Raw genomic sequence first — 26,034 nt, forward strand, 5'->3', positions numbered from 1 at the left:
TTTTTTGGCTGGCCAAAGCTGCAATCAATACACTGTTTTCAAATACAGTTCAGTCTTCCATCTAGGGATACTTGCCTGTGAGTGTCAATTTGGCAGTATAAGGGTGTATGGGGTGGGGCGTGTTCAATATCACAATAACTTCTTTTGGTCCTATATCTGTAAAATAAGTCAGTTTTCACATTTCTACCTTGCCTGACAGGTGTGATAGCTTCTGACTTATTTCAAAAAGAAGGAAAGGCCTCAAGGCGCGCTTTAGCTTTCAGGACTCGCGCAGAGGCGGGAGAGAGACCAACCAATCAGAGAGAAGACTGAGGGTTGGTCCCGCCTCTGCCGAGTGAGCCCTGCCCCTTTTACGAACCGCCCTGTGGGAATAGCGGCGTGCGCCTGGCTCGTCCCGCCCCTGCCTCTGAGTGACAGGACGGTGGACAGCAACATTCCCAGCCGGACACGAAGTTTGTCAGCCCTTGCCTTGGCTGAGCGGAGGTGTGTGTGTGTGTGTCTATCTGGTGAGGGCTAGGGGGCTGGGGAGACCCTGCAAAGAAAGCTCCGGGCGCACCTCCTTAATTGAGTCCTCAAAACGTTTAGGACACGATCGTTCGGCCCCTGGGAGCGGTACTTGAGTGGACTGGGGGAAGGGAGATTTTGTAAGAGGAACCCGGAGCTCGGGAAACCTAGTAGGTACGGTAATCACTTAAGGACCCTTTCCCGAGAGATAGACGTTCGAGGTGGGATTGAAGGGATAGCGGGCGCGGGGTTTGGGCGCAGGGTGGGCGTGGCCGCCGCGGTTGCTAAGGAACACGCCGTTCCTGCCCTGCCAGCGTGTCTGGTGCCGGCGCTGGGCCTTGGAAACGTTAGTCCCGCCCACTTCCTGAGGCTTTCCACTTGGCTAGGGATTGGTACCGTTCTGCTGTCAATTATCTTGCGACCCCCACCCCCCACCCCCGGGCTGCCTTCTTGGTTCTGCAGTTCTCATTGAGGCCTACCTTTCGTGTATCATTTCTGCTTATTCGTTTTTCTGTTTCTCCTTATTAGTGAACAAGTATGCAGACCAAAATATTTGCAGAGAAGAGCGACTTGGTGGTGTTGGTGTTGGTGTTGGAGTGGGGTTACTTTACCTGGTGCTTGGTGAATCCCTTAATTCAGGAGATGTTGGTGTCCATGTGGATGATTCTGAAAGAAGGGTTTAGGACTCTGTTCTCTTCACTTGCAGTTATTTTTCTCTGCTGCTTTTCTGAGCTCAATGAACTTTCTCAGAAAGTTGAGACAATTAATTCCTGGAGGTTCCTTATTATAGGCTCTCCCCTTCAACCCCTATGCTGGGTCTATATTTGACAGTCAGTGACTGTAGGGTAACAACCATTTCAAATGTCCTCTCCTTTGCTCATATCACTTGGCCCCAAATGATTCAGCAGAGCAAACATTCCAGAGAGAAAACAAAGGAGCTAAAATTCTGCTTTCACTTCCATGTGCCAGGTTTACAGTGTAAATCTTCAGGAAGGAAACTTGTACTGCTTGTTAACACTGGGAAGAGCACTGGCCTACAAGTCAGGAAACTGGCAGGATTAATTGCTTTTAGGTAATAACCCATTAATTGCTTTTAGGTAATAACTCTTTCTCATCTCAAGTGGGGATACTTGTTTGTGTCCTTCCTTTTAGGAAGAACTGATTTGAAAATGTATTTAAAATAATAATCTTTACAAAGTGTTTTATACTTATAATCTGTCTATATGATCTGAATTGACAAAATAGTTATTCTGTTTAAAGTACTTTTAATTTTTCCTTATGATTTTTTTTTTTTTTTTACTCTTTAGGATTAGAAATAATCAAGAAACCACTAATGTATTCATTAATGATTCAGGGTTGTTCTGAAATGTTTTGCAGGATAACCTGCCCTCAGCCCCTCCCCACACCATCCCTCCTTTTTTTTTTTTTTTTTTTTTTTTTTTTTTTAATGACGTGCATATATAGCCTGAAAGGACAGGAGAGCATATTTCTAATCCAATAATGATCAGACCCTATAAGGCTGTAAATAGAATTCATTATTTTCTTTGCTCAAGTCACCAATGAAAGTAGGCGTCAATTGTAATATCAATTGTAGATGTAACATGTTATCATTGGATAAGGATGAAATTGAAGAGGGAAAGATTTCTTACTTTTGTAATAAATCTTAAGGATATATATGTGTAACTTTTACTTCCTTAGAACTTTAATTTGAACTCTTTAACATTTGACTCTTTCCTTTGACTTTCATTATTAAACTCTATTTCTAATAGAAACTAGAATGAGGAAAAATGAATACAAGATAATGGACTTAGTGATTTTAGGGGTTCAGTAAGTAGTAAGTCTTTTTGAACTGTTTTGAATTTGTAAAAAGTTTACAACATCAGCTTTGTTACTAACAGGCTGATTGAGATTAGTGCTTTAAATAGGACACCAAAAATAAGTAGTAGTATTTCCTACCATCTTTTATCCTCTAAAAAAATTTAGCTGATAGAAAAATTTCATTTTTCAGAACAGATGCATTTACCCAGAATCACTGCTGTGCATGTTCCATAGCTGTACTCATTGGCATAATATACACCAGCATATTCCAGCCACTGATCAGATAACTCCCCTGCTGAGAAGCTACACAAGGAGAGGGATCTTAGGCCAGGTCTGGTAACTTAGTGCTCTGGTTTTCCACTGTGGTGGTTAACTGGAAATGTGTGGTAGTACTTTTGAGTTATTAAAGTATCTTTAAAGTGAGTAATGGCTTTTGGGACCCTGAAGTTTAGAGATGTAAAATATTTGGTATGTAGAAGAATTATGAAGTTTCACAAAGAATAATTTTCTTCCCTCACTCCAATGCGCAAGGCATTTCCATGGAAATATTGGTCCTACAGAAGTTCTTTCATGTAGAAACATGTTTCTACATGAAAGAACTAGGGCATATTTCCCCCATTTTCAATGTCAATAGATTTGGCTGTAATGGTGAAGTTTAAAAATACTACTTAGAATATATATTTCTTAGTATTCTTTCAGAATAACTAAAATGATACTAACTAGTGAGACATATTTTGTATTTGCTACCCTCAAGAATTTCTTACTAAAGAGATAATGATTATATAGTCCTAGAACTGATTATTTTTCATAGCTACTACATGTATTTAACATTTCCTATATGGTAGAAATGTTAAGTATCTTTGGATAATTTGAGTGAGATGGGTATGTATATATTTTTATGAAATAATTTTGAAATGTTAAACAGCAATAAAAATATGTGTTCTACATCCAGAGGTTTAACAATCTCTTTCATTGAATTTGAAGGTAAATAAATGAGGAACTCTTGTCAAGTTCATGGCTTTACACCACTGAACATGGAGAATGGGGATAGTAATAAAGTAATTTAGTTCCATAGTAGTGTTACATAGGGACATAGTTGCAAAAATAGCATAACAATTAGATTGAACAGCTTAAAATTTTAACAAAGAGAAAAGAAACTTGACTGTATTTTAAGCATTTTTGTTTTGCATACTTTAAATGTTGAAAATATTTAAATATTTTGGGTATTAGGAATAACAAATGGATACCTAAGAAAATTTCTAATTTTGGTTTATGGTTTATTACCTACACCAGGTAGAAGATAACACTGGATGGAAAAACCTGGCTCCTGTAGTAGAGATATTATTTTTTGGATATTGTAACATTTCCAGTGATCAAATTCATTATATAGGAAGGGTTGAAGATATGTGGTTCTCTTCCATTGTTTTTGAACCATAAACTTGAACATTATAATATACTCCCATTATTCATAGAGACTTAATATAGCACTGAATTTCTCTCAATAGGGGCATGTCAGGGTTGTTGTTGTGTTTTTCCTCTTAATATAGGCAGGTATAATCAGTTTCTGATTCTGTTTCTAGGGGTCTGTTCTGTGTCTCCTCTCTTCCCCTTCACGTTATCTCTCCTAAACATATTTGGAAAACATTACACTATGCAGGACCAGCATATACTCTTTTAAAAATATAAAAATAAATAAATTTAGCATTTGAAAATGAATTAAGTGGAACAAAACATCCCACAAAATCAAGGCAAAGGAAATCAGCTGAAGACTCAGAGGCATACCTATGAAAACTTAAAAGTAATTTTCTGCTAAAGAAGAACATTTCAGGGAATTCTTTGATATTTGACATATTCAGGCATACATGAACTCTGTGGATAGAAAAATTCTATTTAAAAAGGACAGATACTGATGATGTAATAATAGGAAGATAGAGAAAACAAAATGAGTACAAGGAAACTAAACATATTAGAGATATATACTTTTTAAAATTCTTGCTATAACAAATTACAACAAACTTTGTAGCTTAAAACAACAATTTTATTTTCCTACAGTTCTATAGTTGAGGAGCCTGACATATACCACAATGGGCTGAAATAAAGGAATCTGCAGAGCTGCATTCCTTTATGGAGGCTCAGAAAGATAATCTTCATTTTCTTGACTTTTCTAGTTTTTGAGGTTGCCCACATTCCTTTCTTCTCTCTTCTTCCATTTCCATAGTCAGCAAGATGGCATCTTTATGGCTTCTTATGTAGTCACTTTTTCTGAATATAGCAGGGAAAGGTCATCCACTTTTCAAGACACATCTAGATTATCCAGGGAGATCTTCCCATTTTAAGTTTCTTTATTTAATCATGCCACATAATCCTTTGAGCCATATAAGGTAACTTATTCACAGTTTCTCAAAATTATGATGGAACATATTTGGGTCAGGGGAGTATTATTCTGTCTACCACAATAACATTAAATATCTGTATTTGAAGCAGTAAAAGGCAGAATTGATATTGTGATAAAGTTTAGTCAATACAGAGTATAGTCTTGAAAAGTTATATAGCTAAAAATTATGTCAACAAGTAAGATGATATATATGAGTATAAAGAATGAAGACCACTTAATTTTCTTTAATATTTGTAGATTCTGAAGATGAGACAAGAATATAGATAATTTTTCCAAAAGAATAGAATAAAGCATTTGAAAAAAGGTAATAAGCAACAACAAAAAGAAAGTAAAACTTTTCCCAAACTGAGAAAGACCTATGAATGCAGAAAATCTTTATATAAGACACGACAACACAAAAAGGGAAAATATTACAAAATTTTCAAATGATGATAATAAATAAAAAATTATTTTACATAGGAAGGAAAGAATGAAAGCATGTTATTATCAGGAAGTAAAAATTAGGTGGGTTTCCAAATTCTTTTCTGTAGTGTAAAATGCTGGAAGACAACAGAACAACGTTTTGGATTTTAAAAATATTCCCATGCAGACTATATTTCTGATGTGATGGCAACACGAGACCATATGTATATAAGGGGAAAAAACACTAAGATACCTACTGTATAAAAAAAAGAACCATGATGTGTTTGTGTACCAAACTGATGGAATACTCTAGTATAGAAGTACCTTTAGATAGTTTTGTTAAATCTACTTAAAAATTGACTGAAAATTAATATTTACCTGCATAAGAAGATATATATTGTAAAAGTTAATTCAGTAGCAACATTCTGTAGTTAAATAAAATTTTGTGACCTTCTAATTTATTTATTCCAGATATGAAACCTAGTATTTCAAGAGAATGAACAGATTTAAAAATATAACCACACTATTGATTTGCAAAGTATAACCAATGGGCCTACTCTGGCCCACCATATCTATTACATGACCTTGTAAAAATTGTCATTTTGTGAAATGAAAATTTAAAAATTCAAATTTTATTATTAATAAATAAAGTTTTATTGGAAAACAACCACATTCATTTATTTCCGTATTGTCAACGGTGGCTTTTACACTGCAGCAGCAGAGTAATTGCCACAGAGATGCGTATGTGACACTTTCATGGCTGCTTCTCTGCATACTACAAATAGTAGTGACACAGTAGTAACTTGATTTTGCCTCTTGGCATGCAAAACATAAATTATTTGTATCTGGAAAACAGAAAAACTTTTACAACTCCTGAACAGAATTATAAACTTTAGTGTATGATATTAATATTTTTCTTTTCAATTTAAGGCATCCCGATTTACTCTATTATTGCTTTCTTATGTCAGTATCTCTGGTCTTTTATGAACTGGTTTTAGCATCAAGAATATCTTATTCTTTACATTTAATAATCTGGAACTTCTCTTTCCCATCTGTAGAGATGGAACAAATCTCTTGCAAAGATTTCATACTTTCATTTCCAAAGACAAAAATCAGTTAATATGTCATTATTATAATAATGAATACTTTACTGTTTTGTGCTGAAATTATGAGTGCTTATAGAGATTAGCATGTGCAGTATTTAGTGAGTTATATGGCAATCAGGTAATCTCAGATTTGTCTGTCATGTATAGAGGAATTATACAGATAACATACGTAATTGAAACAGAGTCTTCAAGAACACCTATGAATTCAAGATAGATAAGACTAGGGATAAGGTTACATTGAGGTAAGAACAAGGTTTTTGAAGCCATTAAGCTGTATCAGAATCTTGTGATTAGGAAATTAAAAAAAAGTTTAGTGGCTAGAACAGGGTATAGTTAATAGCACCTGGAGTTTAGGCAATGTAGACCTGCTAGACTAAGGTTAGAAAGCTTTTGAACACCATGTAAAGCAGTTTGCATCTTATAGGCAATGAGGACCCATTTTAGGTTTTAAAATGATAGAATAATATGACCAGATTAGTATTGTAGAATATTAGTTCTTGAATTTTTTAAGTACAACATACTCCAAGATTCATTAATTCTATGGCAACACAAATAAAAGTTGCCTTGGGAAAGATCTACTAATGTCCTACTTATGATAAACTTTTCCTTGAAGGACAGTATATCAACAGTCCCCTAGTCATCCTAGGAACATTGGTGTTATATAAATTTATGTGGAATATAAACTTATGCCATAAATAAATAAAAAAATTTCATATTTTCAGAATTAAGAAGTTTCCTGTAAAGTAAAAAAGTAATCTGTTCTGATTTCTCATCAGTAGATAAAAAGATAGATCTTTAAGATAAAACATAATGTGTGTGTTTGCATACTGCCTTACTTTTACATAGGACTTATAAAAAGTTTGCAGAAACTTAAGATGATAGTTTAATTATGGGATATTTGAAGATGTTTGGATTTTATATTTTAAATATTTAAAATTAACACTTAGTGTTTAGCATTTCTTTCAATAAACTTTCTTTCAATGTCTACAGTGAATTTGATTAAGGTAAAATCCCACTTTGAACCTTTATTACTTATATAATGAAATAGTTTTGAAGATAATATTGTCTCTGATTTATATAGACCTTGATATTCAGCATATTATTTTAATAATACTATATTGAGCAATTAACTTACTAAATAATAAGGAAACTCAGTTTCCTCAGTTGGGGTTCATTATACCTATTGGAGGAGAAAGTTAGAATTTCTTTTTTTGGGAGGGTGGGGTACTGGTAATTGAACTCAGAGGCTCTCAACATATCCCTAGTCCTATTTCTCATTTTATTTAGAGACAGGGTCTTACTTGCTTAGCTTCTGACTTTTGCGGAGGCTGGCTTTGGAATAATGCTCCTCCTACCTCAGCCTCCAGATCTGCTGGGATTATAGGTGTATGCCACTGTTCCCCGCAAAAGTTAGAATTTCTAATCATGTATGTGACCATGTATAGTATAGTATTTGCCATATTAGTTGACATTTGACATTTGTCAACTGTTAATCAGCAGTTGTATTATTACTAATATTATTATCTTTAATAAGGCTCCAGTGTCCATTATTTACATTTTAAAAATCCAAAAGTTCTACAAAATTAAAATTTCCCAAGTTTTGCCTGAACTCAACTGAGGAAAAAACCAGCCTTGAATGAAACAATTTATATCAAGATTTTTCTATGAAGTATTAACATTCTTTATCCACATCCCTTAAGGACTATTGTTTTTATGATAAATGGAATGCGTTGCTCTTTCTGTAATCTAAAACCTTCACAGAAACATCTGGCCCAAACATTTTAAATAAGGACTATAGACCTGTGTTATTATGACATCTTTAATATCTTTATTGAAATATAATTAACAATTGTAAGTAAGATTTATCACTTGAAAATATACAATTGTTTGGTTTTTGTCATATTCCTGGAATTGCACAACTACCACCACCACTTAATTTTGGAATATTTTCATTATCTGAAAAACAAACCATATACCTATCATAAGTAATTCTTCATTCCTTCTGCCTATATCCTCTAATGAACCACTATTCTTTTTTTTTTGTCTCTATTTATTTTCCCATGCTAGATACTTTTATAAAGGGACTAACAGGAGTAATGTATTTAGCCATCTTTTGTGGCCAGATTTTCAGAGCACAGTGTTTTCCAGCATCATCCATATTGTAACATATATCAATATTTCATTCCTTTATATGGCTGAATAATATTCCATTATATGGACCAACCACATTTTATCGGTTCCTCATGGATTGTTTTTACTTTTTGTTATAATAATAGAGTAATGAACTTTGCTTTTATTCTTATTTGTTATGTACAACAGCAGAATGCATTACAATTTATATTACGCATATAGAGCACAGCTTTTCATATCTCTGGTTGTACACTAAGTAGAGTCACACCATTCATGTCTTCATACATGTACTTAGGGTAATGATGTCCATCTCATTCCACGTTCTTTCCTACCCCAATACCCACTCCCTTCCCCTTCATCTCCTTTGCCCTATCTAGAGCTCATCTAATCCTCCCATGCTCGTCCCCCACCATTCCCATTATGAATCAGCATCCTTATATCAGAGAAAATATTCAAAATTTGGTTTTGGTGTATTGGCTTACTTCACTTAGCATTATGTTCTCCAACTCCATTTACCGGCAAATGCCATGATTATATTCTCTTTTAATGCTGAATAGTATTCCATTGTGTATATATACCACAGTTTCTTTATCCATTCTTCTATTGAAGGGCATCTAGGTTGGTTACAGAGTTTAGCTATTGTGAATTGTGTTGCTATAAACATTGATGTGGCTGTGTCCCTGTAGTATGCTGTTTTTGCGTCCTTTGGGTATAGACTGAGGAGTGGGATAACTGGGTCAAGTGGTGGTTCCATTCCCAGTTTTGCAAGGAATCTCCATACTGCTTTCTAGATTGGCTTCACCAATTTGCAGTCCCACCAGCAGTGAATGAGTGTGCCTTTTTCCCCATATCCTTGCCAACACTTATTGTTGTTTGTATTCTTGATAGCTGCTATTCTGTCTGGAGTGAGATGAAATCTTAGAGTAGTTTTGATTTGCATTTCTCTGATCGCTAGAGATGTTGAATATTTTTTCATATGTTTGTTGATTGATTGTGTATCCTCTTCTGAGAATTGGCTGTTCAGTTCCTTGGCCCATTTATTTATTGGGTTATTTGTTCTTTTGGTGTTAAGATTTTTGAGTTCTTTATATATCCTAGATATCAGTGCTCTGTCTGATGTGCGTGTGGTAAAAATTTGCTCCCAAAATGTAGGCTCTCTATTCACCTCACTGATTTTTTTTTTTCTGAGAAGAAGCATTTTTAGTTGGAATCTACTCATTTATTGACTCTTGATTTTAATTCTTGCACTATAGGTGTCTTATTAAGGAATTCAGTCCTAATCCGACATGATGGAGATTTGGGCCTACTTTTTCTTCTATTAGGTACAGTGTCTCTGGTTTAATTCCTAGGTCCTTGATCTACTTTGAGTTGAGTTTTGTGTATTTAGAGAGATAGGGGTTTAATTTCATTTTGTTGCATATGGATTTCTAGTTTTCTTAGCACCATTTGTTGAAGAGACTATCTTTTTTTCCAATGTATATTTTTGGCACGTTTGTCTAATATAAGATATCTGTAGTTAGGTGGGTTCATCTCTGTGTCCTCTATTCTGTACCTTTGGTCTACCAATTTATTTTGGTGCTCATACCATGCTGTTTTTGTTACTGTTGTTCTGTAGTTTAAGATCTGGTATAGTGATGCCACCTGCTTTACTATTCTTGCTAAGGATTGCTTTAGCTATTTTGGGTCTCTAATTTTTCCACATGAATTACATGATTGCTCTTTCTATTTATATGAGGAATGTCATTGAGATTTTGATTTTGATTGCATTAAATCTGAATAGTGCTTTTGGTAGTATGGTCATTTTGACAATATTAATTCTCCTATCCAAAAACAAGGTAGATCTTTCCATAATCTAAGGTCTCCTTTAATTTCTTTCTTTAGTGTTCTATAGTTTTCATTGTAGAGGTTTTTCACTTCTTTCATTAAGTTAATTCCCAAGTATTTCATTGTTTTGAGGCTATTGTAAATGGGGGTAGTTTTCCTTATTTAGTCTATATACGTCCTTAAAGGTCTATATAAATAAGAGACAATATTACCTTCAAAACTGTTTCATTATATAAATAATAAAGAATCAAAGTGGGATTTTGCCTTAATCAAATTTTCTATACACATTGAAAAAAATGTTAATTTTATTGAAAGAAATGCTAAACACTAAAATCCTTTCAGAGGATTTGTCACTGATATATAGAAATGCCTTTTACTTAAGGGTGTTGATTTTATATCCTGTTACTTTCCTGAATTCATTTATTAATTCTAGAAGTTTTCTGGTAGAATTTTTTTGGGTATTCTAGGTATAGAATCATATCATTGGCAAATAGTGCTAATTTGAGTTCTTCTTTTCCTATCCATATCTCTTTAATTTCTTTCATCTGTCTAATTGCTCTGGCCATGGCTTCAAGAGAAGTGGTGAAAGAGGGCATCCCTGTCTTGTTCCAGTTTTTAGAGGGAATGCTTTCAATTTTTCTCTGTTCAGATGTTGGCCTGGGGTTTAGCATAAATAGCTTTTACAATGTTGAGATATGTTCCTGTTATCCCCAGTTTTTCTAGTGTTTTGATCATGAATGGGTGCTGTATTTTATCAAGTGCTTTTTCTGCATCTGTTGAGATAATCATATGATTCTTATCTTTAAGTCTATTGATGTGATGAATTACATTTATTGATTTTGTTATGTTGAACCAACCTTACATCCCTGGGATGAACCCCACTTGATCATCATGCACTACCTTTTTGATATGTTTTTGTATTTGATTTGCCAGAATTTTATTGAGAATTTTTCCATCTATGTTTATTAGAGATATTAGATGTTTTTTTCTTTGATGTGTCTTTGCCTGATTTTGGAATCAGGGTGATACTGGCCTCATAGAATGAGTTTGGAAGTTCTTCCTCTTTTTATATTTCACAAAATAATTTGACGAGTATGGTATTAGTTCTTTGTTAAAAGTCTTGTAGAACTCAGCTGTGTATCCATCTGGTCCTGGGCTTTTCTTGGTTGATAGGCTTCTGATGGCATCTTCTATTTCATTGCTTAAAATTGATCTGTTTAAATTGTTCATATCATTCTGATTCAATTTGGGCAAATCATTTGACTCTAGAAATTTTTTGATGCATTCAATATTTTCTATTTTATCGGAGTACAAGTTTTCAAAACAATTTGTAATTATCTTCTGTATTTTTGTTGTGTCTGTTGTCATATTTCCTTTTTCATCATGTAAATAGTTTGAGTTTTCTCTCTCCTTTTCTTTGTTGGCATAGCTAAGGGTTTGTCAATTTTATTTATTTTTTTCAAAGAACCAACTTTTTGTTTTGTCAATTTTTAATTGTTTATTTTGTTTGAATTTTATTGATTTCAGCTCTGATTTAATTATTTCCTGTCTTCTACTAATTTTGGTGTTGATATGTTCTTTTTCTAGGACTTTGAGATGTAATGTTAGGTTATTTGTTTGTTGACTTTTTCTTCTTTTAAGGAATGAACTCCATGCAATGAACTTTCTTCTTAGTACTACCTTCATAGTGTCCCAGAGATTTTGATGTTTTATCAGTGTTTCCATTTACATCTAAGAATTTTTTAATTCCTTCCTTGATGTCTTTTGCAACCCATTGATCATTCAGTAGCTTATTAGTTAGTCTCCAGGTATTGGGGTAGGTTTTATTTTTTTCTTTTATCATTATTTTCTAGTTTCATTCAATTATGATCTGATAGAATGCAGGTTAGTATCTCTGTTCTTTTGTATTTGCTAAGAGTTGCTTTGTGGCATAGTATATGGTCTATTTTAGATAAGGATCCATGTGCTGCTGAGAAGAAAGTGGATTTGTTCATTAAAGGATGAAATATTCTATTTATGTCAGTTAAGTGTAAGTTATTGATTATATTATTGAGTTCTATAGTTTCTTTGTTCAGCTTTTGTTTGGAAGATCTATCCAGTAGTGAAAATGGTGTGTTAAAGTCACCCAGACTTATAGTGTTATGGTCTATTTGATTCTTGAACTTGAGAAGAGTTTGATGAACATAAATACTCCATTGTTTGGGGCATATATATTTATAACAGTTACGTCTTGTTGGTGTATGATTCCCTTGAGCAGTATGTAGTGTCATTCTTTATCCCTTTTGATTAGCTTTAGCTTAGAAGTCTACTTTATTTGATATGAGGATGGAAACCCATGCTTGCTTTTGGAGTCCATGTAAGTGACATGATTTTTCCCAACCTTACACCTTCAGTCCTTGGATGTCTTTTCCTATGAGATGAGCATCTTGGAGGTAGCATATTGTTGGTTTTTTTTAAAATGCAATATGCTAGTCTGTGTTATTATTGAGACATGATTTGTATTCCCAGCCATTTTTGTTTATTTGGTATTTAACTTGACTTGTTTTCTCCTTTGATTAGTTTTTCCTTTAGTGTAATATCTTCCTCTGCTGATTTTCATCATTGCTTTTCATTTCTTCTTTATGGACTATTTTGCTGAGGATGTTCTGTATTGCTGGCTTTCTGGTTGTAAATTCTCTTTAACTTTTGTTTATCATGGAAGGTTTTTATTTCATCATCAAATTTAAATCCTAATTTTGCTGCATGTAAATTTCTTGGTTGGCATCCTTATTCTTTCAGAGCTTGTTATATGTTGTTCCATGATCTCCTGACTTTGAGGGTCTGGGTTGAAAAATCTGCTGAGATACAAATTGTTCTCCTCCTATATGTGATGATATAGGGGGAGATTCCTCTTTCTTATGACATTTAAGATTCTATCCTTATTCTGTATGCCAGGTATTTTCTTTATAATGTACCTTGGTGTAGATATGTTGTACATTTGTACATTTGGTGTCCTGTAAGCCTCTTGTATTTGATTTTTCAATTCATTCTTCATGTTTGGGAAATTTTCTGATATTATTTCATTGAAGAGATTGTACATTCTTTGGTTTGAAGCTCTGTGCCTTGCTCTATCCTAATAACTCTTAGATTTTTTCTTTTGGTGCTATCCCCTCATTCTTGAATATTCTGTTCATGGTTTCTTACTATCTTCACTGTGTAGTGAACTTTATTTTCCAGATTGTATACTTTGTCTTCATCATTTGATGTTCTGTCTTCCACGTGATCTAGTCTGTTGCTGATGCTTTCTATTGAGTTTTTTATTTGGTTTATTGTTTCCTTCATTTCAAAGACTTCTGATTGGAGTTTTTTCAGAGTCTCTATCTCTTTCTTGAAGTAATCTTTTGCTACCTGTATGTGCTCTCTTTTCTCTCTGTTGGAGTGATTAGTTTTTGTCTCTGCTCATTTAGGTCATTCTTTAATTCAAAGATCATTTTAATTATGATCATTCTGAACTCCACATTTCATCAACTTCACTGCCATTGGATCTGTTATAATAGTATCCTGATTTGTTTGGGGTACTTTCCTCCCTTATTTTTTCTTGTTGTTTATGTGTCTTATTTTCTTGCAGTGTGGATCTGAGATATTATAGTTTCTGCCATGCAGATTATCTGTACCTCACCTTGATGCCGGGCTTCCAGACCCTGCAGGTGTCCCACGATGGATGCTACTGCAACTAAAGGTGGTGATTGCAATAGGGGAGACAACTCAAGATAACAGTGGAGGTGCCCCAAGATGGATGCAAAATCTTTCAGAGATTGGGCTGAAATGGTGAACCTTACATCGGCTTTGGGATATTTGCTCCGAAATGTAGTTGCTTTTAGGCCCTGTGTGCTGTCGAAAGGTAGAGGCTACTTTGTGGGGAAGACTATGGCGATGTCTGCAGTGTCTCAAGATGGAAGTGGGCTAGGCCTGGGCTTACAGGTTGGCGGGGGGGGGGGGGGGGGGGGGGGTGGTGAGGAACCTGGACCTACCCTGGGCCTGAGTCCTGCATAGGTGGGTGGAGGTGGATATATAGGTGGGCCTTGTCATGAACATTTATGTACAAGATTTTAGGTAGAGGTATTTTCATTTTATTTTATTTTATGTGATGAAAACTATTTCAGTGTAAAACTAGGAGTAGAATTGTTAGTTGTATGGTAACTTTGTGTTTTGCTTTTTGAGAAACCACTAAACTGTTTTCCAAAGTGTTCACCATTTTACTTTCCTATCAGCAATTTATGAATGCTCCAGTTTCTCTCCACATCCTCATTTTCATTTGTTATTGTTTTTTGGTATCATAATTCTAGTGGGAATGAAAGTGATATCTTGTAGTTTGTGTTTGAATTTCCCTAATTGCTAATGATGTTGTGCCTTTTTATGCACTTATTGGCAATTTGTATATTTTTGGAAAAAAAGTCTGTTCAAGTATTTTATCCATTTAACAATTGATCTTTTGATTTATTTCATTGCTGAGTTTTGAGGGTTCTTCATATATTCTGGGTAGAAAACCTTTATCGATCACCTGATTCACAAGTGTTTTCTCCCTTTCGGTGGATTGTCTTTTCACTTTCTTGATCATATTCTTTGAAGCGACAGGCTTTATATAGATGAAGTTTATCTGTTTTTTAAATTCTGTGCTTGTGGTTTTGGTGTTGTGTCTGAGAAACTGTGGTCTTAGTCAAAGGCACGAAGTTTTACTCTTGAGCTTTTTCCTAACTGTTCTAGTTTTAGTCTTTGTGTTTATATTTGTGAATCCTTTTGAGGTAATTTCTGCCCATGGTGTGAGATAAGGGCCCAACTTTACTCTTTTGTAGCACCATTTGTTAACAAAAGACTACATTTTCCTGTTATAACTCCTGACTTGGATTATTATTGGTGATCTTAACAACTGTAAGCTATTTTTAATGATCTTATTGGAATTGGTGAAATATTCTCTAAATTTTGAGTTTATTATTATTAGCAGTAGTTCTAACCATTTAAATATGATATTATTTTTCATATGAATGTTTTTGTAGTGTAAAAGTATAAAAAAGTTTAGTGTTGAGCACATGATGGGTATTTAGTAAATATTCATTGAACAAAAATAAATAAATCATGCTTCACTTGATTTTTAGTGGGTGCTTCTGGTTGATATTTAGTGGGTGTTTAGAAAATAATATATACTTGAAAGTTTATGATTAAATAAATACAATTGTATTGTGAGTCAGCCTGGTACAAATTGAAATAACAGAAAATAATTTCAAATTAGTTTCTTTGCATGCATACTTGATTCTAGAATGTATTGGAAATATGTCCTGTTACTTTTTAGATAATCTTTGCAGACATATTGGATAAAGGAAATTTTAATAGGATTTTCTATTATATAATCTCTCAGTGTCCTTATTATGTAATTGTGGCTTGTGAAAATGGGCATAAAATGCAATATTTTCTGAGTGTATTCTGACCATGTAAACTTATTTTGATTTACTAGGTAACAGAGTTAGCAACCCAAAAAACTTTTAGAAATGCTTTCACTGTGATTCTATTCTGTAGACAATGAGGGAACTGGGGATCATCCATTTAACATTTACATATGCTCTATTTTGAATTTCAGTAAGAAAAAGCAACCAAGGATATTATTTTGGGTGTCTGGAATTGAATTTGCCAGGAATGCAAGCACAGCTTCCTCAGTAAAGACCTTGGTTTTGGAAACATCTTACCCCTTGGCGGCTCTCCAGAGTTCAGACTTGGCAGCATCAAGGACACAACGCAAGGTGTTTATTTGATTTAACATTTGGCAAAAAGGTGTTTTGATTTGTAGTTTATTTCCTCTCACTTTCTTTCCTTGTTTTGGGTTGTTTGGTTCTGGCAAGGAACCTGGGTTCTGAACACAGTTCTTTCTTATGGAAGGCAGTATTACACTGAGGAAATGTTTTTACTTGTATTTATTTTGTGGTATTTGGATAAATCTAAGTAAATGAAGCAAGATTCATAAAGCTATTAATCTTTTTCTGATTGGTTGTTAATTCATTTTATATTATTATCTACTAAGATTTGTTGTAACATAAAGTACTTATTCTCTCTTGATATTTGATACATTATTATACTTTGGTACATTAAAATATTTTGGTAATTACATTTTGGTTTTACTCAATCTTGCTGCCTAGCAATTAATGAACTTAAAATATCAGATATTCAGTGTTGTTTTTTTTTTTTAAGGTTTCTCCATGCTGCACATGTATTATAGAGAGAGGAAATATGGTGTAAGATGGAAGATTGGGGCTGTCATTTCTTTGACCTTATCTTCTACTGTCTTTTCCCAGTCTTGACTCTTTGCAAAACCATTCAGTGGTCCTTCATTGCACTCAAGATAAAAGCTAAAGCTCTTAAATTGACCTATAAACCTGACCCCTTGTTTTCTAATTTCATTTCTGAATATTCTCATCCTCCTTCACTTGCTTAGGTTGTTTGCCTTTGCATTGTTCTTGTCTTGGATATCTGCATGGCTAGTATCTTTACTTTCCTTTGTATCTGTATTAAAAAGGTCACCTTCAAATTGAAGGTCTTATCTGACTACCATGCAATACTTGATATTCTTTCCCTGCTCTATAGCATTTATCACTATTTAATAAGATATGATTTTATTAATTTTTTTTTTGCTTATTGCCATTGTTCCTCAGAAAAATATGAGGCTATGATGGCAGGAATTTTTGTTTGCTTTGTTTTTACTCTATCTCTACTAACTAGAATAGTCTCTTGTTCTTGATGACTGAATGAATGAACAGTTAATTCAATAAACATTTTCAGAACTTACTATGCGTATTCTCACTGTATGGTGAGAATGCAGGACCGAAGTACACAGTTCTTTCTTTTAGGAGTACAGTTTAATAAGGGAAATAGATAACTGCGACAGTCATTTTATTACATTCTTGTGTTATAATAAGAACATGACTATAATGCTATCAACACTTGGAGAAGCAACATTTAAATCAGTTGATGTTGCACTCATGAAAATGTAACAAAAGTAACCCTCTGTATAAGTAAGAATAGCCTAGGTTGTGCTGCAGGAGTAAACCGGCCAAAAAATACTGTTATGACACAACAAATATTTATTTCTTTTATAGGCTGTTTGCCCCAAATGGGTTGATAGGGAAGCTTTAGGGACCCAAGATGTTGACCACTTCATCAGAAAGTATTTCCATGATCACAGCAGCAGTGGGAAGACTGGCTTATTATATATTGTCATTTATGAATTTGATTGGTCAAAGCAAATTGTTTAATTTGAAATGGGGAACTGTGAAGTATAATATTGCCTTCTACCAGAGGGGAAGGAGAATTAGAAGATTAGAGTCAAATTAGTGACTGCCATACCCTTTTTCTGTTTTAAGGAAGAATAGAACATATCCTAATAAAAAATATTTTGAAGCATTTTTAGAGAAAGGAAGAGCATGAGCAAAGATAGTAAAGTATTGTGTAATATAATAGCAAACTGTGTTTCATTCCAAATAGTTGGAGCACATTATATGTGTGGGATAAAGATAAAGGTTAAAAAGATCGGAGAGACTATGAGCCAGATTTTACCAAACTCTGAAGTAAGAACTGCATCTTAAAGGACATGGGGAAATATTCAATGATATAGCATACTTCAGGGGAATATCTTGACTAAACTTAAATCATAAAAGATTGTTCTGGAAGTGCCATGATACAGATTTGTGGGAAAGAAGACTGAAGATAGTAAAAATCAATTCTGCTACAAATTCAGTATTGCAAGTGATGCCCCAGGTGGAGGCACTGACAGAGCATATAGAAGGAATGGAACAAAAAGCATGTTTTGGGGGTAATCTCCTGTACACAGGGAAAGCCTTGGCAGAAGACGGAACATTTCTTACCCTGAGATCAAAGTAGAAGTACTAATGAAGACAGGATTTGTGTCTAAGGCTATGTGTAAATTTGTGTGTTGGTGTCTGTGAGAAACTTAGAGCAAGCGCGAATATTGACTGATTTACCTGATGGCCTGTATTTTCTTTCTGAGTTAGGAAATGAACCCAAGTGCCCAGACTAAAATGAATATGGATGGGAATTTGAGCAGAGCTGTGCAAATTGGGATGGCTAGAGTCAAATGGGAGATACAGAAGATTTGAGGCACAGGGATTGCTAGAAATTTTTAGCATTTTTTTTTTTAAAAACTATATATTTTACTGCAAAAGTTGCTTTGGGAAACTCAGTTGTTTTTATCTTTAAATTGTTTATAATTCAGCAATGATTGAAAATGTATACCTTAGCATGTATAGATTTAATAGTTCTACAGAATTTTGAGCATGTGATTTTTATTATGGGGGCTTATGAAATATAATAGCCTCTGGATAAGAATTTTGTTTAACTTGATAAGAAAATCTCAATCATTTCTTAATAGTGGGAAAATTTTATAACTAGTTAAATAATTATGCAGTACTATTATGGAAATTTTTTTTTCTGATAGCTCTAAACTTTTTTTTAGAGCAGCTTTTAAGTTCACAGCAAAAATTGAGAGGAAGGTATAGAGATATCCCATATGCCTCCTGTCCTATTGCATGCATAATTTGTTCATTATCAACATTTCCTACTAGAGTCTTATATTTGTTACAGCTGATGAATCTGCATTGATACAGCATCACCCAAAATCCATTTCTTACTTTAAGGTTAACTGTTGCTAATGTACATTCTATAGTTCTGGACACATGTATAATGACATGCATCTACCATTATAGTATCATATAGAAGGAAACTTTTGTGTTCTGCCTATGATTGCTGCTTCATATTATAAGAATATGATTATTTTTGTAAGAAATGCCAAACTTCCAAAATGGCAATATTGTTTTGCATTCCTACCAGCAATTAGTGAGAGTTCCCATTGCTCCACATCCTTAACCAGCATTTGATGTTGTCAGTGCTCTGGACTCTGTCCATTATAATAGTGTGAAGAGATCTCATTATTGTTACTATAATTTAAGATTTGTTCTAAAATTGGGTTTCTTGTTGCCATTATATGTTAGATCCAGGATTATTATAAACACAGAAATGCTACATTTATTATCGCAGATGAAAGGTCCAAACCTCTATGATAGAATGAGTTTAATTAAAGTCAGGCTACTGCTCTAATATAGGAAAATGTATTGACATGCACAATGCATGTGGCAGATATAGTAGAAAAATTGACTTACAGACTAAGTAATACTAACATCAAGAAGAGGACATAAGGAAGAATTGGCAGAAGTGGTCACCTGAGAAGGTCCTTTTCTTAAACAGAAGTATAATTTGGACTTCACGCAATCAGAGATTAAGCTGCCAGTTTAAAAAATAGTGAATAGTGTGTGTGCTTTTTTGTTGTTGTTGTTCTAAAGCATTCAATTTTAGAAAGTAAATATTTTTGAGTACCCATTATGTACATATACTGTAAGTATGTAAGTGATACTATGTTAATCCAGAGTTTCCAGCATTTATAAGCAAGGACAATATACATTTATTATCACAAATAAAAGGTTATTTAGCATCTTGTAAGTTATCTAAAGATACTTTTATTGAAGATTCTTAGCTGTTGATAAAAGATGGGTAGGAGATCTAGCAGTAGCAGAAACTGTACAATTACCTGTAATTAAGTTGTTACAGGCTTAGTATATTCTGAGACCATTCTTAAGAACCTATATATAATGGAGCTTATTGATTTTTAATGAGCATGGGGTTAAGGTCAGGGTGTTTTATGAGGGGGAGTCTAAAGTACTGTTTGCACTGTGAACCTTAACAGTAACTTATTGAATCAGCACATTGTAGAGGTATTAGTAATACTGAGCACTTATTGTGTGAGAAGCATCATGTTAAGTACTTTATCTGATTTATTTATTTAATTTAGCCACTATAATACAGCCATGAGATAAGTGTTCTTATTGTACCCATTTTAAAAATGTAAAATGAGCTTACATGGGTCAATAACTAAAAAAGTAAGAGACTCAGAGGAAACAAGTTAAAGTAGAGAAGAGTTAATCTATACTTTATTATGCTCATATTCTTTAATAATATGTAACTACTTTGTGCTAGACATTGTCCCTATTTTTTGAGAATCTTTAGTATGCAAAGCAAAGATCCCTGTTCTTTTGGTACTGCATTCCAGTTAAGAGAAGTCAGAAAATAAACAATAGACTAGGTTTAGTGTGAAAAATTATTTTAATAATTTTAAACATAGTTTTGATAGATCTAAGTAAAATAACTTTTATGTTTCAACACTGATAATCTGATTGTTCATTAATTTGGTAGTGCCTACACCAAATCATGCAAAGTATGAAATATTGAGTGCTATAAATGTTTATTAAATAATTAATTTGATGAAATAATGCTGACCATTATTATAGTGAAATCTCTCTCTTTTCTCCTTCCTTATACACTGAAGATGCAGCATTCCAACAAAGCAATTAAATATCATTTGTCATTTTTAAAGGAACTTTGTTTTCTGTAATTACAGACCTAGGTGGTCTATGGCTTAAAAACAATGAAACTGAATTTTAAAAAGGCCCTAGGATATATTTTTCTAAAGAAGGACACATTTAAGTACAGTCTTGGCACCTCAAAATATCTTCAGAAGCTCATGATTAAAGATTTAATTTTGTTCTTTTTGTTTGCAATATATGGGCTTATATATAATAAAAGAAAAGAGAGACAATGAATATGAAAATGAGAATGAATTACACTGGGGCTCCTTGGGTAACTTTTTCAGAATCCTACCAATGTAATGCAGGGAATTAACTAAATATTTACATATTGTTAAAATAAACTATATCATTTTTCTCTGTGTTTTCTTCTACTTTTCTTCAAGTAATCTTGGTATTACTATACCATATATTCCCTTATGCAAGCATGTCTAGTTTTACTGCTTGAAACCCTCTGTTAGGTAAACCATCTTGCATTAATTCTTTCTTGTGAGTGCTTTAAAGGGTTAAATAATGGATATGGTTTATGGAATTCATCCCTGAAATAATAATGATATGGCAGAGTGAAAAATTAAAATGTTCAATCACAAGGTCATTAACAAAGAATGAAAAATAATTAAGGGCAAAAGAAGAAAGAAGGTTTTAAGATAAAATCCAAACTCAACTTGAATATAAAAAGAACTGGGTGTTGAAAAAGGCATAGCCAGGGTTTTTGCAGAGAATGGAATCTAAATTAAAAGAAAAGTATAGTTCTGTTTGTAACTAGATTTTTATATTGAAAGAGATAGCATGAATGCATTTAGAACAAGATTCTAAAAGAATTTGGAAAAATAGAGGTAACAAAAATGACACATATAGTTAAAAAATAAACCGTAGTTTGCATGACACATTCAGGAGAAATATGGTCCAGTAAGAGATTACGATGATGGCTAATTACATTAAAAAGTTGGAAAACAACTTTTTTTTTTTTTGCTTATTATTAGCTTTAGGGAATTGACTCATGAAATTAAGAGTTGCTTACTTTTACAAAATCCCATTTTTTGATCTGAGCTACCCAGAACAAGTTTAAAGGCAGGAACTCAGAATAATTCATAGCCGTTTTACTACATTCATTTTTAAATGCCTTATTTGAAAGGAATGTCCTGGTTTATGATTTTCATATTTTTCCCTTTTAGAAAGAGGCAGATGGTATGAAAACTGGACTCCCTTATTTAAAGGAATGTTGATATTTATAACCAAGCTTATCTCCAACAAGATTTGTTTTTTGCAGCTGTTCCAGGTTGGAAAAAAATATTATATTAAAGTCCTGGCTTGTTTTCCTTTCCATATTTTGGGGGGGATTTCAAAATGTGAAAAAATGATGTTTGATTTTAAATATGAATGCAATGTAAACTGTGATTTTTTTCTGTCTATATGTGAATTTTCTGTTTGTATGCTGTGATGATATTACTTTTTGTTTTACTGATCTATTTCCTTAGTACTTCACACTTAAGACATAATTTACTCATTATTTTCTATATATCATCAAAATATTCTAGGAAATGTAGATTTTCATGAGGAGTTAGCTTATATTATTAAACAAATGAATTTTCTTATTTTCCATTTTAATATTTTAGGCATTTTCCTCTCTGCTCAGAGTATCTTTACTTGTTTTTTTTGCCTATAACTATATTTATAGCATTTATTTTAATTTTTTCTTTTTATTTTGTTCTCTTTGATTCTCTTTTTAATTATAAATGATGCCATATTTCTCTGGATATATTTTACATCCCTTAATTTTATAACTTAATTGAAAAATAACTATACTATGAACAATACATGAAGCTGTCTCTTTGGGCACATGTAAATATAAAAGAATGGACACCCATGCCTCCATTTGCATAGAATTTTTATACATATTTATATGTGTATAAGGACCAACACATATATAGTGTTCCATAAGAAAGAATTTGTAATTAATGCATTGTGAATAAATGTGTTAACTATTGATTAATGGGAAGGTAGCAAATAGTATGCTTGTCAAATTAAAGGAACTCCATTATTTATGTAGTGATATCTTCTTGAATATGAAATATTGTGCAAATTGTTACTATGTTAGACTTACATATTTTTCATTTTAAATTCTGAAGCAAAAACTTTTACTTAAAATTTTCTGTTGCCTCTCTATCAACAATTTCACCATTTACTTCAACATCATGAAATGCAGCACTTGAAATCTATGAAACCGGTCATTACTAGTAGCCAACAACTTAATTATCTCCAGAGAGATTTCTTGCTCTTTTAAGAACAAATGTTTTAAGTTTCAATCTTTAGTTCCCAAAATAAATTTCATTTTTTTTCTCTCATTAGTCACAGAGTGAATGGTGCATGAGTCCTTTCAGTAAATTTTGTCACTTCAATCTATTCCGCATCTTCTTTTATCCTTTCTTTATTGTTTACAATGATGCTCACTGAAGTGAAATGTGAAGAATATGGGAACTCAGTTGGTATATAACCTCTTTCTTTCTTTTTATAAGTGATGTTTTCACACAAGTGGAATACTCCATTACACAAATACCATTTTGTTTTCTTTATGTGGATTTGGATAAAAAAGTTACATGGAATTTTTTAAATAGAGGAAACAAATTGACATGACACAGTTAGTTAAAACTCCTAGAATTCTATCATTCTATGCATTTACCATGTAACAAAGCAAGTGATTCTGTATAAGGCATAAAACTACAAATAAAAATGTTGCACATCTCTACTCCTGTTTTTTGTTACTGCTTTATGCTTCTCTATGTTTGTTTCCAGTGAATAACTATATGAGCAAGTGTTTAAGGACCATACAATGTGGAGTTGTCTATATTCATTTTCTACTCATTAAGCAAGGAGATCCCACATATATGTTATTAAATCCTTTGAAAATAAAAAAAAATGAAGCTTCAATCAGCATCTTACATATCTGAATGAACATAAGTCAGATAGGAAAAGCTAGGACATAAATATGATATGACTGAAGAGGGAGATGATGTGTTTAGCCATATAAATATAAAAGTATCAGTATATAATAGAAAGTGAAATAAAATATATTTAACTAAATTAAAATCATTGGATTTTTAAATTCAGAAAGTTCTTATGAATTTCCTGTTTGCAGCTCTTTAATGTGAACATTGGTGATTATTTTCAGTCTGTTTATTGAGGCAAATAACAAATTGCTGATGATGGATCACTCTCTTTTGGAAATATCCTTCTTTAGAGCCCAATATAGAGATTAAGTGTCAGCTTTTCAGAAGGAGGATTTGATCAATATTGGTGCCATCCAGCATTGGAGAAAATTTCTTGCATCAAATCTTTTTCACCTAAAATTTTTCTTATTTCTCTAATTTTGATCTCTAGACCAAAATTTAATTTATGTGAAACTTGTCTTCCCATTCAATGTGACATAACCACAGAATATCATCATAGTTACAAATTCCATCCACACACAAGCTGGGGAGGCAATTATGCAAAGGTGAGAGTCATTGGGAGTCATCTTAGACTTCTGCTTACCACATTTGATAAAAAGTATTACCTATCAATATGAATATAATGATAATTTTAATGAGTAATCTGAAATCAGTTTTCTTTTTTTAAAAAAAAAAAAACTTGATCACAGCTCCTTCTTGCTTTACTCAGAACATTTTTATATTTACTTTGACATTCCATTCTCTACATCTCTGTTGCTACTCTCATAGTTTCCTCTTTATCTGGGTTTAGAGTAGTATAGACATCAGGAATCTACCTTTTTAGGTTTCTTGCCTTTTCTGAATTCCCAGGGAGAATTATTCTGTGTCTACATTCTGCATTCAAAATTATTTTCAGAAAGCACAGAATATCTCAGCTAAGTACAAACAAACAAACAAACAAAAATCCTGCCATATATTTAGGAATCAATGTAGCAGAAATGCAATAATGTATTTTCTTATCCTAGGATCCCCAGATAACATATTTTGAGGCACAACCTAGGGTTGGGTAAAACATTGGAAGATAAAGAGTGAGGGAGAAATGGAAGAAAGAGAAACAGTGAAGGAAGAAAAACAAAAGTTGATGACTAAGCAGCCCTCAGATGTATAAGAAAACCCAGACACTGTCTTAGGCACTTGCTCAGTCATGCGGAGCATTGCCAAACAAACTGTATAGAATCGATCAGTTAAATTAAGGTAGGGAAAGAGATTTATCTGCCAACATCTTCCCAACTCTTGGTTTTCATTGGTCAAACTACTTCTCATGGCACATATGATCCCTGTTCTTTCAGATTGTGTTCCTAATCCTTGTGGGCAGTTGTTGGGGGAAGTCAGATCCCACAGTGTAGGCTGTGAGGCTTCATTGGAATATGGAAGTGGTAGGAAAAACCAAGCTTCTGTGGGTCAGTGTATAGATATTGCTGTGACTGTAAAGGTGATGTTGGAGCTGTGCCTCTTCCTTTACCCACAAAGGAGCGCTATGTCAGTCAGTGGTTTTAGAAGATAAGTTGAAGGTAGTACCTGTTGCTTGCTAAGGGCATTGCCTAAGTGACTGAGAATTCAGTAGGTAGTAAATCTGGGCAAGTACATAAACTGGGTTCAACACAGGATGATGGTAATGATTAGATCTGGCCAAATTCTTTAAAGGTTATTTATCATATATAAATGTGATTTTCACAGTATCTGGTTCACAGTAAGCACTCATTATTTGTTTGTTTAATTTTTAGATAATATAGTTTCTTTGGTCCTTAGAGTCTTTTCAACATTTAGCTATGAGTTTCTTTTATGGTGGGAGAATGAATCAGGTATAATTACTATCAGAAACATAAATATCATTTCTTTGGATATCCTTTGTTGAGTGCTTGAGTTATTTAAAAAGCATTGATCTTATGAATGTGTTACTTTTCAAATGTGAATATTCAATTAGAGTAGTATTCCTTACTGGTGTGACAAAAAGTACTTATGAATTTGAAATGTCTGTGTGGAATAAAGAATTTCACAATTAGGAATTCAAGATATTTATATGTCTTCTTACAGAAAGATTTTATTATTATTATTTGCTGGGTATTATCAAGGTTGATTGAATAAATGTTACTTAACCTTTTCACTTTGGTGCTGGTAATGATAAATCTGTTTTCTAAGAAATGTTAAGTTTAAGAGAGAGAGAGAGAGGAATGACAGAAATTCACAGTGACTGTGGGATTATCCAGAGCAGAGTAGCAGGTTCTCTGAAAAGAGAAATGAAAGAAGTTTCTGAACATTCAGAGTGTCTCACATTTTCTTGCTATTGCAAAAATCTATGACAAATTTATGTAAAAACAAAAACTCAACATCCATGTAAAGTTTATAAGCTTTTATTATTTAAAACAATAGCAACAGGAAATATGTATTTTAATTTTCAAATTTATTGAAACTAA

The 26,034-nt window shown here is 33.2% G+C and overlaps 1 protein-coding gene across 1 annotated transcript in view; it reads left to right on the plus strand.

The window, feature by feature from the left end:
* Positions 1 to 405: 405 nt before the first annotated feature.
* The window catches only part of Triqk (triple QxxK/R motif containing), an 80,603-nt gene continuing 54,974 nt past the window's right edge, over positions 406 to 26,034 (plus strand). Inside the window, exons 1-2 of the mRNA XM_026383638.2 lie at positions 406 to 483; positions 15,791 to 15,950. The gene's annotated coding sequence lies outside the window, so the exon portion shown is untranslated. The remainder of the gene's footprint in view (positions 484 to 15,790; positions 15,951 to 26,034) is intronic.

Source organism: Urocitellus parryii, chromosome 7 (assembly GCF_045843805.1).
Source record: "Urocitellus parryii isolate mUroPar1 chromosome 7, mUroPar1.hap1, whole genome shotgun sequence".
NCBI lineage: Eukaryota > Metazoa > Chordata > Mammalia > Rodentia > Sciuridae > Urocitellus > Urocitellus parryii.